Here is a 17,329-nt window from a genome sequence, read left to right on the forward strand (position 1 = left end):
GTTGAAGGTCCAAAGCAGCTGTTTTTTATCTCAATATCATTTCAATTAAATACCTTAGTGTGATTATTTTCAATTAAAATGGTCAAAAATAAACTAAAATAGCTTCTTCGCAAAGAGCAATTTCTCAAGCAAGAATTTTGCTACAACTGTCTGGGAGTGGTCTGAGAGGGGAGGAGAAAACTAGCTGTTATTGGCAGAGAGGTTTGAAACTGTCTTTCTTATTGGTCTATCCACTAATTTACAGCCTGATGATGTCACCAGGCAGGCCAAAACTCCTTTCCACCAAAACAGGCAGAAATTTCAGGCGGTCTGTTCAAACAGCTCTTACACTAAAAGACCATCACCATCAGTTTCACAATTTCACAGTATTCTTCCAACCTAATAGTGTAAAAATATAAACTCAGTGGCCAGTTTATTAGGTACAGCCCCCATTCACCAAAAGGCCCCTTGGTACCAATTGAGCAACGTTTCCATGCTCCGGAGAATTCAGGCTTCTCTGGATGCAAAGGGGGATCCAACTAATAAACTGACCACTGAGTGTATATTAAACACAGGAAAATCTAGTTTTTGACTGCACTGGGCCTTTAATGAAAAAGAGACAAATAATCATGCTATACCAATCAGGTCAACCGACCCATGAGACCGTAGGGTAACTGTTTACAGTGTCAGATAGAGGATAAGGGGAGAACAGCACAGTTTGTGTGTCCCTCTGATGACCCAGAGGACATGTGTTGCCCTGCTTCCCGCATGTCAAAAACAGCCAGGCCAGTAGATCCAGCAGGCCTCATGTAACCGGATTAACTGCATTAATATGTTCACTCTGGACAATCCCACGGACACTCGGTTTTCTGAAAGACAGCTTAATGACCCCTGAGGCTGGGTCTATGGAGACCCCTCTGAAGGCCTCTAAATGTGGGCCTGGGCATATAGGCTAGTGTGTGTCTGTTTATTTATTTATTTGGATGCAGAAGCAGCAGCTGCTCTTCCTTAGGTCCCCAAAACCCACAAAACAATGACAAGTAACAAAACACTGACACACTGATAGACAAGAAAACTCACATACAATTAAAAATAAATCAATATATAAACAATGCAACAATGCCAAAATAATTTGTGTTACATTGTGTCTGTGTGTGCATGTGTTTGTGCGTGTGTCCCCTCACAGTACCCATTGTTCCATGAGTTGTTTTTTTTATATATATATTTTTACCCCCTTAAAACTTGTTTGGGATAGGGGTTCCGCTAGTGGAACGTTTCGACAACATCCGGTGAAACTGCAGAGCGTGAAATTCCCCCCAAAATATTAAAAATATTTTACTTTCATACATTCGCAAGTGCAATACACCAAATGAAAGCCTAACTTCTTGTTAATCTAGCCACCGTGTCAGATTTCAAAAAGGCTTTACGGCGAAAGCAAACCATGCTATTATCTAAGCACAGCACCCCATCAAACAAACACATGACAATCATAATTCAACCCGCCAGGCGCGACACAAAACTCAGAAATAACGATATAATTCATGCCTTACCTTTGAAGATCTTCTTCTGTTGGCACTCCAATATGTCCCATAAACATCATAAATGGTCCTTTTGTTTGATACATTTTGTCGTTATATCTCCAAAATGTCCATTTATTTGGCGCGTTTTATTCAGAAAAACACCGGTTCCAACTCGCGCAACATGACTACAAATTATCTAATAAGTTACCTGTAATCTTGATCCAAACATTTCAAACAACTTTCGTAATAGAACTTTAGGTATTTTTTTACGTAAATAATCGATAAAATATAAGACGGGATAAACTGTGTTCAATACAGGACGAAAACAAAATGGAGCGAGCTTTCAGAACGTGCGCCCCAACCACAACAGTACACTAGACTCGACCCTTGTTCTGAACAGCAATACTTCTTCATTACTCAAAAGAAAAACATCAACCAATTTCTAAAGACTGTTGACGTGGAAGCGATAGGAACTGCAAGCAAGTGCCTTAGAAATCTAGATCCACATAGAAAACACATTGAAAACACTGTCACCTTAACAACAACAAAAATTCCTGTATGGTTTGTCCTCGGGGCTTTGCCTGCTAAATAAGTTGTGTTATACTCACAGACATAATTTTAACAGTTTTAGAAACTGTAGAGTGTTTTCTATCCAAATATACCATATATGCATATCCTAGCTTCTGGGCCTGAGTAGCAGGCAGTTTACTTTGGGTACACTTTTCACTTTTCACTTTTCGGATATGAAAATACCGCCCCCTATCCCAAACAGGTTTCAAGGTCGATGTCCGCGACCCTGCAGAAATCATATTTGCATAATACAAACATCTGTCAGCTTAAGCATCTCAATCCACCGCGTCCGCCTATATCGCACTTCCACATCTGCGGTGAAAGGTGACACAGCTAGAGCGGTGTTTGTCAGACCAATCGTTCTTCTCACTAACATGACCCCTCTGTGCAAAGGTGAGACTCTCACGAACACGTACATGTTGGTTGTTCTGCACAAAGACGCCCACAGGCCTCACAAGACTAGTCTGAAGGTCCCCCGGTACCAGATGAAGAAATTATTGGAAGTACAGTATGAAGACTGTTTAGTGCCAAAAAGAACGTGTTAAATACATGTTAAAAATATATATAAATCCTGATCTTTCTTATATCTCTCAGATATAGAACAGACACTTCAGAACAAACTTCCTATAGATTTTATTGGGAATATCTGTTGTTCCATGTGGTGAATCTGTTATTCAATGCATTTGTATGGGCTAAGGCAAAAACATTGTTTTCATCAAATATATTTTTGATAATTCAAGGGGTCTTACAATTCCAAATCAAATTGGTAAATTATCCTTGGTATGACCATCTTAAAACAATTCCATATAGCTTAGTAGAGAATGTTTTGAACCAAATACAATGCTTTTAGTTTTAGATGCATTTAAGACAAATGTATTATTAATCACCCATTCTGATACTGACTGTAAGTCCTTAATGATAATTTCAGTGAGCTCACTGGCTTTGGGTGCTGACATGTAGAGAGTGGCATCATCCGTATACATGTGGCAAATAATTTGTAAAAATAACGAGTAACAGCCAAAGACAACTGCAGTGAGGGACTCCGCCCTGTACATATCTGATGTTAAAGAAGCTTGAATTGAAGAACACTCTCTGGGTTATACTGGATAAATAACTCTCCAACCATGTGATGTAAAGATATAGCAAGTGAGATTTTTCATGAAAGGCTGCACTGAAATCTAACAAAACAGCTCCAAATATCATATTTGATTCCATTTCTTTAAACCAATCATCAGTTATCTGAGTCAATGCAGTACAAATTGAGTGCCCTTCTCTATATGCATGCTGAAAGTCAGAAGTTAACTTGTTCTCTGACAAATCGTATTGTATTTGGTCAAACACAATCCTCTCCATCAGTTTACTAAGAACAGGCAGGCAGAATAGGGCAGTTGTTAGAGCCAGCAAAGGGTGCTTCAGTCAGTGGAATTACTTAGCTTCCTTCCACGCCTGTAGACACACACACACTCCTTTAGGCTCTGGTTAAACATATAACAAATAGGGGTGGCAATACACTCTGGCTCCAATACAGTCTGTACTATGAAACTGTAAGAGTTGTCTTCTTCTAGCCAGGCGACAGCTATTGTGTTTGACTTGCCCTTTGCACTTGAGCGACGTCATTGAAAAGTATGGCTGTCTCTACTGATATCTATTCCTGTCCCTGCACAATGCCCTTTAGAACGTAACAATCACCAGTGGGGGAGAGGGGGAGGTGGGGAGATGTGGGTGCCGTGGAGGATAGAGGGAGGTGGGAGTTTGAAGGGGGGTAGTGGCTGGTTCTGTTTATTTCATTATGTGCCAGCAGCTCTCTGCAGCTTCAATTGCATCTTTGGGATGACTCACTCACTGACTGTTGTGCCCAATAACATCAGTCCCTCTTTCTCTCAGAGCGCGTCAAGACCAGACTCAGTGTACCTGGGGGATATAGAGAGGTACCAAGAGACCAGAAGAGATCAATACAAAGCTGGATATTGCTTAGAAAAAATATGAATGTTTGTGATTGGATGGCACTTAGAGACAGGCCTATATTTCAAGTGAGTTTTGTTTTGTTTTTATTGATTATCTTTTAAACATGAACTGTAAAGCCACATAGAAACAAAAGAGGAAGGGTCTGATTGTCTGATCTTCCATCTGATGTTTTGTGAATGCGTGCGTATTGGAAGCGTAGAGATGCGATGCCTTCATAAAGTATTCATACCACTTGACTTATTCCACATTTAGTTGTGCTACAGCCTGAATTCAAAATTGATTAATATAGTTTTTTTTTCTCTCACCCATCTTCACACAATACCCCATAATTACAAAGTGAAAACATGTTTTTAGGAATTTTAGCTAATTTATTGAAAATGAAATACAGAAATATCTAATTTACATAAGTATTCACACCCCTGAGACAGTACTTTGTAGAAGCACCTTCGGTGTTGATTACAGTCATCTTGGGTATGTCTGTATCAGCTTTGCACATCTGGATTTTGGGATTTTTTTCCATTCTTCCTTGCAGATTTTGGTGAACAGCAATCTTCATGTCTTTCCACATGTTTTCAACGGGATTCAAGTCTGGGCTTTGGCTGGGCCACTAAAGGACTTTCACATTCTTGTTCTGAAGCCATTCCAGCTTTGCTTTGACTGTATGCTTACGGTCATTGTCCTGTTGGAACGTACATTTTTGCCCTAGTTTAAGGTTGTTGGTACTCTGAAGCAGGTTCTCATCATATTTGGCTCCATTCACTGTATCCTCTATCCTTACCAATCTCCCAGTTCCTGCCGCTGAAAAGCATCCCCATAGCATGATGCTGCCACCAACATGCTTCACGGTAGGGATGTGTTAGACGGGTGATGAGCAGTGCCTGGTTTTCTCGACACATAGCGTTTTGCATTCAGGCAAAAAAGTTACATTTTTGCCTCATCAGAGTCTTTCAGGTGCCTTTTTCTCAGGAGTGGTTTGTCTGGCCACTCTCCCATAAAGCCCAGATGGTGAAGTACTTAAGAGACTGTTGTCCTTCTGTCAGGTTCTCCCATCTCAGCCAAGAACTCTGTAGTTCTGTCAGAGTGGTCATTGGGTTTTGGGTCACCTCCCTGACCAAGGTTCTTCTTGCCCGTTTGCTCTAAGCAGAGTCTGGGTAGTTATATATATATATATATATTTTTTTTTTTTTTTTTTACATTTCCCAATGATGGAGACCACTGTGCTCTTGGAAACTTTCAACACTCTAGAAATTGTTTAATACCCTTCCCCAGATATATGTCTCATCACAATTCTATCTCGGAGATCTACAAACAGTTCCTTGGACTTCATGGTATAGATCTGCTCTGACATGCACAGTCAACTGAGGGACCTTATATAGACTGGTATGTTTCTTTCCAAATCATGTCCAAACAATTGAATTGGCCACAGGTCAAATCAAATCAAATCGTATTGGTCACATACACATGGTTAGCAGATGTTAATGTGAGTGTAGCGAAATGCTTGTACTTCTAGTTCCGACCGTGCAGTAATATCTAACAAGTAATCTAACAATTTCACAACAACTACCTTATACACACAAGTGTAAAGGAATGAATAAGAATATGTACATATAAATATATGGATGAGTGATGGCGACATAGGCAAGATGCAGTAGATTCTAAAGAGTACAGTATAAACATATGAGATGAGTAATGTAGGGTATGTAAACATTATATAAAGTGGAATTGTTTAAATTGACTAGTGATACATTTATTACATCCAATCAAGGTGGACTCCAATCAAGTTGTAGTGACATCTCAAGGATGATCAAAGGAAATTGGATGCAGCCTGAGCTCAATTTCTAGTGTCATAGCAAAGGAGTGTGAATACTTGTGTAAATTATGTATTTCTGTATTTCATTTTCAATAACTGTGCCAACATTTTTTAAAGCAAGTTTCACTTTTTCATTATGGGGTACTGTGTGTGAGATTTTTTTATTTATTTAATCAATTTTGAATTCAGGCTGTAATATATATATATATTTTTTTTAAATCTAAATCAGCGTTGTTGTACAATTATAGGTCAAATACACCACATTTCAAACAGTCAGCAATAATCTAATGAATTCAGGGCTTGTGAAGTTACACTTAGGCTGAATATAAGCCTTCCACAACCATAAGACCCACTAATCATTTCATTATTTTTTGCAAGAATCATTTTTCTGGATTTCAAGTCTGTCTATAAAAATTCCCTTTTTTTCTAATTTAACTACAACCATGCATAATGCACATTCACTAATAATGACTAACTTCATGTAGCAGTTATTTGGCTATATAAAATGAACACAGGTCTCATCAACAACCTCTCAAGCCCTTGTGCTAGTTATTAGCCAGCAAATGTTTATATTTCAAGTTTAGCCAACTTGGATCTATTTGCTAGCTAACAAGATTGAACAGTTGATTTGTTATGAACACACCCTTCTGTCTTTCTCCAACTGTTTGAAAAGCATGCGAGCCTGTCCACTTTGTTCAGATGTTGAAATCAAGTGGCCTACATTATTTCTGAGAATGACAACGAGTTGCCAATTCCTTATATAATTGTGTTTTATGCTTATTGCACATTTATAAAACACAGACTAGACAGAGAGTATAACAGTCTTTGGCTAAAATGCTGCTAACAGTACGTGGAACCAATGCCGCGTGCGACAAACTGACCATTCATTTTCAGAATCAATGTTCATTGATGCTCTCGTTTTAGTAGTGTCTGCTTTGCGCACAATTTGAGTAGTTGAGACAGAAAAAGGGTATAGTTTGAAAAGTTAACTTCTCTATTACAGTAAAATAATGTCTCAATGTGGTTTGGTGTCCATATTACCGATTATTTTGGACCAAACCTTAAATGCAAATAGCTAGTTGAAACCGCTTAACAGAGAGGAAGATGTGATCTCTCAACTGTGTTGGCCTGAGAGGCAGGGAGAGGGGCGGGGTGTGTGTGTAAACCATAGAGGAAGAAGCGAAGCAAGAGGTTTCACTCTCGCTAAAATCTGGGGAAGGTAAATGGGGAAGGTACACACAGCACAGAGGAGCGAAGGAGAGGAGACCAAAAATACAACATGAAAACGACCGGATATAAACGCTCATAAAAATGAAAAATAACAAAAAAATTGATTCTTGCGATACAAGCATTTGGAATATCGTGCAAAAACATACATTTGAATTAATGAAATGAATTCGATATATCGCCCAGCCCTAGCTGTAACACAACAAAATATGGAATAAGTCAAGGGGTACGAATACTATCTGAAGACACTGCTATATATACATATAGCTTTGAGAAATTAAATGAGTCAATGAAAGACTTGTTAAGGATTGCAACAATAGAAATGGCATCACAGGAGTCCATTAGTGAACCGTGTGATTATGAGTCCTGTATGATGTCAGATTGAGGTGAAGAGGGGCTAAAGACAGGCTGCATAGACTTGGCTACATACATCTCTGTCCTTATTAACAAGATGTAAAAATCCTCTCTCTATCTTCTACTTGTAATTCTTCTTTGGCTCATTGAGAGGCTTCTTAGAAATGCACAAAGGCAAGCCTACAGTAAGGGCCTAAGGAAAGACTGAAGACTGAGAACTCTTCTGAGGAGAAAAAATGATGATAAAGAGAAACACTAGAAGTTCCACCTTATTTTCATACAGTCTGTGTGTGTGTGTGTGTGTGTGTGTGTGTGTGTGTGTGTGTGTGTGTGTGTGTGTGTGTGTGTGTGTGTGTGTGTGTGTGTGTGTGTGTGTGTGTGTGCGTGCGTGCGTGCGTGCGTGCGTGCGTGCGTGTGTGTGCGTGGTTGTGTGAACCGCTCGCCAAAACCTTGCCTTACAAGATCTGTTCTTTGGCACCACCTGGGACTCAATCTGGCATGCAATATGCTCTTCCTGCAACCATCTGAGGCCAATTGCTGCTGTATCCTTCATAAAAAGAATGATGTGGGCAAAGCCTTTGAACAATTGTCTCTCTATACGGCAGGTTGATCCAAGGTATTCTGTTAATTGACAGGTGAGAAAGACACCTCACATCTTAAAATCCATGCACCAATGTATGTATTTTATTTAATTTTAAAAAACTAAAATTTTCCCACCTCAAAATCACGACCTCCGTCCAATATGCCACGGGCAGGTTAGGAGGCAGAGCAACATCAAGCAAGGCCTTGAAGGGCTAGCTAAGCACAACATCCATTATGCATGCTAAACCTATCTGAACCAGCTCAGTGAGTAGGAGCGTTTCATAAGGGCAACGTTTGCAGTGAGAAGCCCAACCCGAGGGGCTGAGGGCTTTATTCCTAACAGCAGCCGGTAGAGTACGAGCCTAGCAGCAATGGAGCTCTTCTCAGTTTATGTGGCATGAAGCAGCCACCAGACAAAACAAGTTAAGACTCCAGGAAAAGATGTCTGTCCATTGCCGGACCATTAACCCAATCAATCTAGGTAATGCGAAGTGCCAGACAAGCAGGCAGAGAAAAGCAAAGGGAGAGAGTGAAGCAGTTTAAATAGTTGTTTCAGGTACTTGCTGCCTGGAGGTGGCTGTACCAGAAATGTGGCCAGTGACTTCTACAACATATTTTTGTTCATTCAAATACAATTTACCTCTTGAGTAACTCAACCTTGTGTATGTGTGTTGGTTTGTGCATACGTGTGCACATGCATTCAAGCATGTGGAGGGGAAGCTTGACTGACTAGCTTCATGTGTGTGTGTGTGTGTGTGTGTGTGTGTGTGTGTGTGTGTGTGTGTGTGTGTGTGTGTGTGTGTGTGTGTGTGTGTGTGTGTGTGTGTGTGTGTGTGTGTGTGTGTGTGTGTGTGTGTGTGTGTGTGTGTGTGTTTCTGTGTGTGTGTTTGTGTGTGTGTGTGTGTGTGTGTGTGTGTGTGTGTGTGTGTGTGTGTGTGTGTGTGTGTGTGTGTGTGTGTGTGTGTGTGTGATGAATGTGCAGCTGTGCCGGCTTATTGGCTAGAAGCAGTGTTTTTAAACTTCATTAACTGAGGAGGAGCTCGTAATGAGTCCATCCCTCAGGACCTCTGTCTGTCTGATGCTAGCATTGCTAACCACTGCTGGGTGCTCTCAACCATTCCCTCCATACCGCCACTTTACACCACCACAGCCCAGACTGCATCAGGACAGGCACAATTGCCCACGCCGTCCTCTCACCTCTTGATGGAACAAATTGCCAAATCAACAGGCAGCTAGCTCGGCAGCTCTGCAGGGGTGAGGAGAAGCCAGACTGCACTCCATTAATTGTAGGGAAATAGGGAGGTGTTTGTTATGTCAAGGAGGCTAACAAGATAAATTGTGCTTAAGATTATGGAAAATTGTTCAATAAAAATGTTATTACCCTGGAGAATATTTTTTCTCGTAAGGCTTGAATACACTGGGAAAAGACAATTAGCAGTAAGAAATCTGTCTTAGAATCAAATGTAAGGTTATGATTCTTAAATATGCAGGTGTGTCAGTTCAGAGATCAACAAATTGTTTGCGTTAGTTCCTTTCAGCGACCTCTAGACGATCTCTACTGCTAACGATCACCAACAACACATTGTTGTATTTAGCACAGAACCACAACGGACATCAGAGTTTTTCATGTATTATCGATAAATTGTCACATCTTAAAAATCCCCTCCAATGCCTGTAGTGCTTATGCAGATTCTCACATCTCTTAAGACAGTCCCATAGGGACTGATATACTACCATCCTACTACTGTAGATAAATGTTAATATCACCATGTTTCTCATCAAAAAAAAATCTGGAATTAATCAGAGGCAAAACATGTAATGTACAGTATCACAGAAGAGAAAATAAAAATGGTGGGCAGAAGCTATATGGCTAATTGGGGTTCTGCCGTACTACAGTACAGCAATCAGTCAGTTCAAACACAAACATCCATACTGTAAAGCCAGTAAGCCATGGGCTGCATTATGAAGTGTTGCCCTCTCACACTCTAAGAGCTCTATTTTAACAAACCTAACGCAATGATAAATCTAAACGCTGCAGGCAGTGTTATAGGTTCGGGGTTGTGTCAGAAATATTTTCGCTATTTTCACAGCCAGATTTATGGGCGCATTAGCTGGCGGTGGTGCGAAAGGGAGTTTTGATGAAAAAACGAATTGAAGGTGTGGCGAGACTTGACCCCTTGCTGGCAAATCAGAACTCGCTCCATGGCTAAATATGTGGTTGCTTCAAGTTGTGTATTTACGGTCTTTTATGTATTGGGTTTTCATCAACCAGGAGGCTGAAAAGATTTGGCATGGGTCCTCAGATCCTCAAAAAGTTCTACAGCTGTACCATCGAGACCATCTTGATTGCCTGCATCACCGCTTGATATGGGAATTGCATCACCCTTGACTGCAAAGCGCTACAGAGGGTGTTGCGGACAGCCCAGTTCATCACTGGGGCCAAGATCCCTGCCATCCCGGACCTCTATATCAGGCAGTGTCAGAGGAAGACTCCAGCCACCCAAGCCATAGACTGTTCACTGTGCTACCATCCGGCAAACTGTACCGAAGCACCGGCTCTTGGACCAACAGGCTCTGAGAGCTTCTACCCCCAAGCCATAAGACTGCTAAATAGCCAGACCGCTTAATAGTCAATTAATGGTACCCAAACTATCTGCACTGACTCTATTTTGCACTGACCCTACGCACACTCACTAGTCAATATATACACACACCATATACACACTCACTCACACACACACACATTACACTGTCAGTCCCACACAAAACTACCACATTCACATACACTACATACGCACATAACACACACACACACACACACACACACACACACACACACACACACACACACACACACACACACACACACACACACACACACACACACACACTTTTACACATCATTTGCTGCTGCTACTCTGTTCTTTATTTTACCCCTATTATTGTCTATCCGGATGCCTAATCACTTTAACCTGCGTTCATGTGCATACAGTGCATTCGGAAAGTATTCAGACCCCTTAACTTTTTCCACATTTTGTTACGTTACAGCCTTATTCTAAAATGTATTATTTATTTTATTTTTATGTATTAAAAATAAAAAACAGATATACCTTATTTACATAAGTATTCAGACCCTTTGATAGACTCAAAATCGAGATCAGGTGCATCCTGTTTCCATTGATCATCCTTGAGATTTTTACACAATTTGATTAGAGTCCACCTGTGGTAAATTCAATTGTTTGGACATGATTTGGAAAGGCACACACATGTCTATATAAGGTCCCACAGTTGCCAGTGCATGTCAGAGCAAAGATCAAGCCATGAGTTCGAAGGAATTGCCCATAGAGTTCCGAGACAGGATTGTGTCGGTGCAGAGATCTAGGGAAGGGTACCAAAACATTTCTGCAGCATTTAAATTCCCAAAAAACACAGTGGCCTCCATCATTCTTAAATGGAAGAAGTTTAGAACCACCAAGACTATTACTAGAGCTGGCATCCGGCCAAACTGAGAAATCGGGGGAGAAAGGCCTTGGTCAGGGAGGTGACCAAGAACCTGATGGTCACTGACAGAGCTCCAGAGATCCTTTGTGGAGATGGGAGAACCTTCCAGAAGGACAACCATCTTTGCAGCACTCCACCAATCAGGCCTTTATGGTAGTGGCCAGATGGAAGCCACTCCTCAGTAAAAGGCACATGACAGCCCGCTTGGAGTTTTCCAAAAGGCACCTAAAGTCCTCTCAGACCATGTGAAACAAGATTCTCTGGTCTGATGAAACCAAGATTGAACTCTTTGGCCTGAATCCCAAGCGTCATGGCTGGAGGAAACCTGGCACCATCCCTATGGTCAAGCATGGTGGTGGCAGCATCATGCTGTCGGGATGTTTTTCAACGGCATGGACTGGGAGACTAGTCAGAATTGAGGGAAAGATCAACGGAGCAAAGTACAGAAAGATCCTTGATGAAAACCTGCTCTCAGGACCTCAGACTGGGGTGAAGGTTCACCTTCCAACAGGTCAACAACCCTAAGCACACAGCCAAGACAAGTCAGTAGTGGCTTCGGGACAAGTCTCTGAATGTCCTTGAGTGGCCCAGCCAGAGCCTTGACTTGAACCCGATCAAACATCTCTGAAGAGACTGGAAAATAGCTGTGCAGTGACACTCCCCGTCCAACCTGACAGAGCTTGGGAGGATCTGCAGAGAAGAATGGGAGAAACTGCCCAAATACAGGTGTGCCAAGCTTGTAATGTCATACCCAAGAAGACTCAAGGCTGTAAACACTGCCAAAGGTGTGTCAACAAAGTACTGAGTAAAAGGTTTGAATACTTATGTAAATGTGATATTTCAGTTGTTTATGTTTAAGAAATTTGCAAAAATGTCTTGAAACTTATGTATGCTCTGTCATTATTGGGCATTGTGTGTAGATTGATGAGGAAAAAAAAGAAACAATTTAATCAATTTTAGAATAAAGATGTAAGGTAACAAAATATTGAAAAAGTCAAGGGGTCTGAATACTTTCCGAATGCACTGTATCTACTTCATGTGCATTGTACCTCTGCACATTGACCTGGTAATGGTACTCCCTGTATTTTTTTCAAGATGGCGCTGATAGAGATGGCAGCTTCGCTTCAAGTCCTTGGGAAACTGCGCAGTATTTAGTTTTTTATGTATTATTTCTTACATTGTTAGCCCAGGAAACATTAAGTGTTATACATACAGCCGGGAAGAATTATTGGATATCAGAAATACGTCAACTTACCAGCACAACCAACACTACGACCAGGAATACGACTTTCCCAAAGCGGACCCTTTGTCTGCACCTCCCAGGGCATTTGAACTGATTCCAGAGGCTGACCCAAAACAACACCGTCGAAGGAGAGGGTGCCGGAGCGGTCATCTAGTGAAGCTTCGGATGCGCGCACACCACCCACCGCTTCCGAGTGTATTACTCGCTAATGTCCAGTCCCTACTTAACAAAGTCGACAGAATTAGGGCAAGAGTTGTTTTCGAAAGAGATATCCAGGATTGTAACATACTCTGTTTCACAGAGACATGGCTAGCTGGGGACATGCTGTTGGAGTCCGTAGAGCCAATGGGATTTTCAGTGCATCGCGCCGACAGGAACAAACATCTCTCTGGTAAGAAAAAGGGCGGGGGTGTATGTTTCATGATTGACAACTCATGGTGTAATTGTAACAACATACAAGAACTCAAGTCCTTGTGTTCACCTGACCTAGAATTCCTCACAATCAAATGCCAACTGTATTATCACCCAAGGGAACTCTCCTCGGTTATCGTCACAGCTGTGTATATACCCCCCCGCAAGCGGATACCATGACGGCCATCAAGGAACTTCACTGGACTTTATGCAAACTGGAAACCATATATCCTGAGGCTGCATTTGTTGTAGCTGGGGACTTATAAAAAGCTAATCTGAGAACATGGCTACCTAAATTCTATCAGCATATCGATTGCAGTACACGAGCGAGTAACACACTCAATCACTACTACTCTTACTTCCACGATGCATACAAGGCTCTCCCCCGCCCTCCTTTTAGCAAATCTGATCATGACTCCATCTTGTTGCTCTCCTCCTAATGGCAGAAACTAAAACAGGAACGCCCGTCCTTAGGTCTATCCAACGCTGGTCTGACCAATCGGAATCCACGCTTCAAGATTGCTTCGATCACTTGGACTGGGATATGTTCAGGGTAGCCTCAGACAATAACATTGACGTATACGCTGATTCGGTGAGTGAGTTTATAAGGAAGTGTATTGGAGATGTTGTACCCACTGTGACTATTAAAACCTTCCCTAACCAGAAACCGTGGATTGATGGCAGTATTCGTGCAAAACTGAAAACACGTACAACCGCATTTAATCATGGCAAGTCGACTGGAAACATGACCGAATACAAACAGTGTAGTTATTCCCTCCGTAAGGCAATCAAATATGCAAAGCGTCAGTAAAGAGACAAAGTGGAGTCGCAATTCAACGGCTCAAACACGAGACGTATGTGGCAGGGTCTACAGACAATCATGGATTACAAAAAGAAAACCAGCTTTGAGGACAATACAGTACCACCGACATGGCCCGCTACCAAAGACTGTGGGCTCTCCTTCTCCGTGGCTGACGTGAGTAAAACATTTAAACGTGTTAACCCTCGCAAGGCTGCCGGCCCAGACAGCATCCCTAGGTGCGTCCTCAGAACATGCGCAGACCAGCTGGCTGGTGTGTTTACGGACATATACAATCAATCCCTATTCCAGTCTGCTGTCCCCACATGCTTCAAGATGGCCACCATTGTTCCTGTTCCCAAGAAAGCTAAGGTAACTGAACTAAATTACTATCGCCCCGTAGCACTCACTTCTGTCATCATGAAGTGCTTTGAGAGACTAGTCAAGGATCATATCACCTCCACCCTACCTGTCACCCTAGACCCATTCAAATTTGCTTACCGCCCCAATAGGTCTACAGACGATGCAATCGCCATCACACTGCTCACTGCCCTATCCCATCTGGACAAGAGGAATACCTATGTAAGAATGATGTTCATTGACTACAGCTCAGGATTCAACACCATAGTACCCTCCAAACTCATCATTAAGCTTGAGACCCTGGGTCTCGACCCCGCCCTGTGCAACTGGATCCTGGACTTCCTGATGGGCCGCCCCAAGTTGGGGAAGGTAGGAAACAACATCTCCACTCCGCTGATCCTCAACACTGGGGCCCAAAAAGGGTGCGTTCTCAGCCCTCTCCTGTACTCCCTGTTCATCCACAACTGCGTGGCCATGCACGCCTCCAACTCAATCATGAAGTTTGCAGACGACACTACAGTGTAGGCTTGATTACCAACAATGAAGAGACCCTCGGAGTGTGGTGTCAGGCAAATAGCCTTTCGCTCAATGTCAGCAAAACAAAATAGATGATCGTGGACTTCAGGAAACAACAAAGGGAGCGAATATGAAAAACTATGGCTTGTCACCTAAAACCCTCACTAACTTTTACAGGTGCACAATTGAGATCATCCTGTCAGGCTGTATCACCGCCTGGTACGGCAACTGCACCACCTACAACCGCAGGGCTCTTCAGAGGGTGGTGCGGTCTGCACAACGCATTACCGGGGACAAACTACCTGCCCTCCAGGACACTTACAACACCCGATGTCACAGGAAGGCAAAACAGATCATCAAGGACAACAACCACCCAAGTCACTACCTGTTCACTCCACTTCCATCCAGAAGGTGAGGTCAGTACAGGTGCATCAAAGCTGGGACAGAGAGATTTAAAAACAGCTTCTATCTCAAGACCATCAGATTGCTAAACAGCCACCACTAGCACAGAGAGGCGGCTGCCTACCTACAGACGTGATATCATTGGCCACTTTAATAAATGGAACACTAGTCACTTTAATAATGACACTTTAAGAATGTTTGCATATCTCGCATTACTCATCTCATATGTATATACTGTATACTGTATCCTTCACTATCTATTCTTTATAATCTATTGCATCTTAGCTGCTCTGTCAATGCGCATCCATATGTTTTATACTTATATATTCTTATCCCATTTCTTTACTAAATAGTCTGTATTAGGTTTTGTTGTGGAATTTTTTAGATATTACCTGTTTGATACTGCTGCACTGTCGGATCTAAAAGCACACACATTAACATCTGCTAACTATGGGTACGTGACCAATACAATTTGATTTAATAAAGCTCCATTCTTTAGTATTTCATTTTATTCTTCTTGTGTTAGTTACTATTTAATTTGTATTTTTAATTTTTAAACTCTGCATTGTTGGGAAAGGTTTGTAAGCAAGCATTTCCCTGTTGTCAAGTCCTGACCAGTATAAGGGGTTATTTGTTATTGTGATTTGGTCAGGGCGTGGCAGGGGTGTGTTTGTTTTGTGTTGTCGGGGGTTTTTGGGTCTTGTTCTATGTTTTGTATTTCTATGTTCTTTCTATGTTGTGTATTTCTTTGTGTTGGCCTGGTATGGCTCTCAATCAGGAACAGCTGTACATCGTTGTTGCTGATTGGGAGCCATACTTAGGTAGCCCTGTTTTTGCACTGCTGTATTTTAGCCTGCAAAACTGTTTAGCTGTCTTTCATTTTCTTGGTTTTTCATTAAGTGTTCAATAAAAGTTATTATGAGCATTCACATACCCGCTGCATTTTGGTCTACTCACTACGACGGTCGTGACAACTGTAAAGTCTACACCAGCTGTATACGTGATAAATAAAAATGTATTTGAACTCCAATTCCAATGTTGGTCCTTTATAGCCTAGTTTGTTAAATAGTCTACAGAAATAAAATAACAAAATGTAGACCTATCCCATATTTGATGGGGTTTTTTAACAGTAAATGCATGGCTTTAATATGGAAATATATTGTTAACATAGCATTCGCACTGATAAATCAAATCAAATCAAATTGTATTGGTCACATACACATGGTTAGCAGATGTTAATGCAGGCGTAGCAAAATGCTTGTGCTTCTAGTTCCGACCATGCAGTAATATCTAACAAGTAATCTAACAATTTCACAACAACTACCTTTTACACACAAGTGTAAAGGAATGAATAAGTACATATATACATATGTACATATAAATAAATGGATGAGCGATGGCCGAACTGCATAGTCAAGATGCAGTAGATGGTATAGAGTACAGTATATACATATGAGATGAGTAATGTAGGGTATGTAAACATTATATAAAGTGGCATTGTTTAAAGTGACTAGTGATACATTTATTACATCCAATTTTTAATTATTAAAGTGGCTAGAGATTTGAGTCAGTATGTTGGCAGCAGCCACTCAATGTTAGTGATGGCTGTTTAACAGTCTGATGGCCTTGAGATAGAAGCTGTTTTTCGGTCTCTCGGTCCCAGCTTTGATGCATCTGTACTGACCTCGCCTTCTGGATGACAGCGGGGTGAACAGGCAGTGGCTCGGGTGGTTGATGTCCTTGATTATCTTTTTGGCCTTCCTGTGACATCAGGTGGTGTAGGTGTCCTGGAGGGCAGGTAGTTTGCCCCCGGTGATGCGTTGTGCAGACCTCACTACCATCTGGAGAGCCTTATGGTTGTGGGCGGAGCAGTTGCCTTACCAGGCGGTGAAACAGCCCGACAGGATGCTCTCGATTGTGCATCTGTAAAAGTTTGTGAGTGTTTTTGGTGACAAGCCAATTTTCTTCAGCCTCCTGAGGTTGAAGAGGCGCTGTTGCGCCTTCTTCACCACGCTGTCTGTGTGGGTGGACCATTTCAATTTGTCCGTGATGTGTCAATAAACGTTGTCAATACGCAAGATTAAACTCAG

The 17,329-nt window shown here is 41.8% G+C and overlaps 1 protein-coding gene across 2 annotated transcripts in view; it reads right to left on the reverse strand.

The window, feature by feature from the left end:
- The window catches only part of grid1b (glutamate receptor, ionotropic, delta 1b), a 433,677-nt gene that overhangs the window by 186,102 nt on the left and 230,246 nt on the right, over positions 1 to 17,329 (reverse strand). The window lies entirely within an intron of this gene.

This window comes from Salmo salar, chromosome 19 (genome assembly GCF_965601325.2).
Source record: "Salmo salar chromosome 19, fSalSal1, whole genome shotgun sequence".
Classification (NCBI taxonomy): Eukaryota; Metazoa; Chordata; class Actinopteri; order Salmoniformes; family Salmonidae; genus Salmo; species Salmo salar.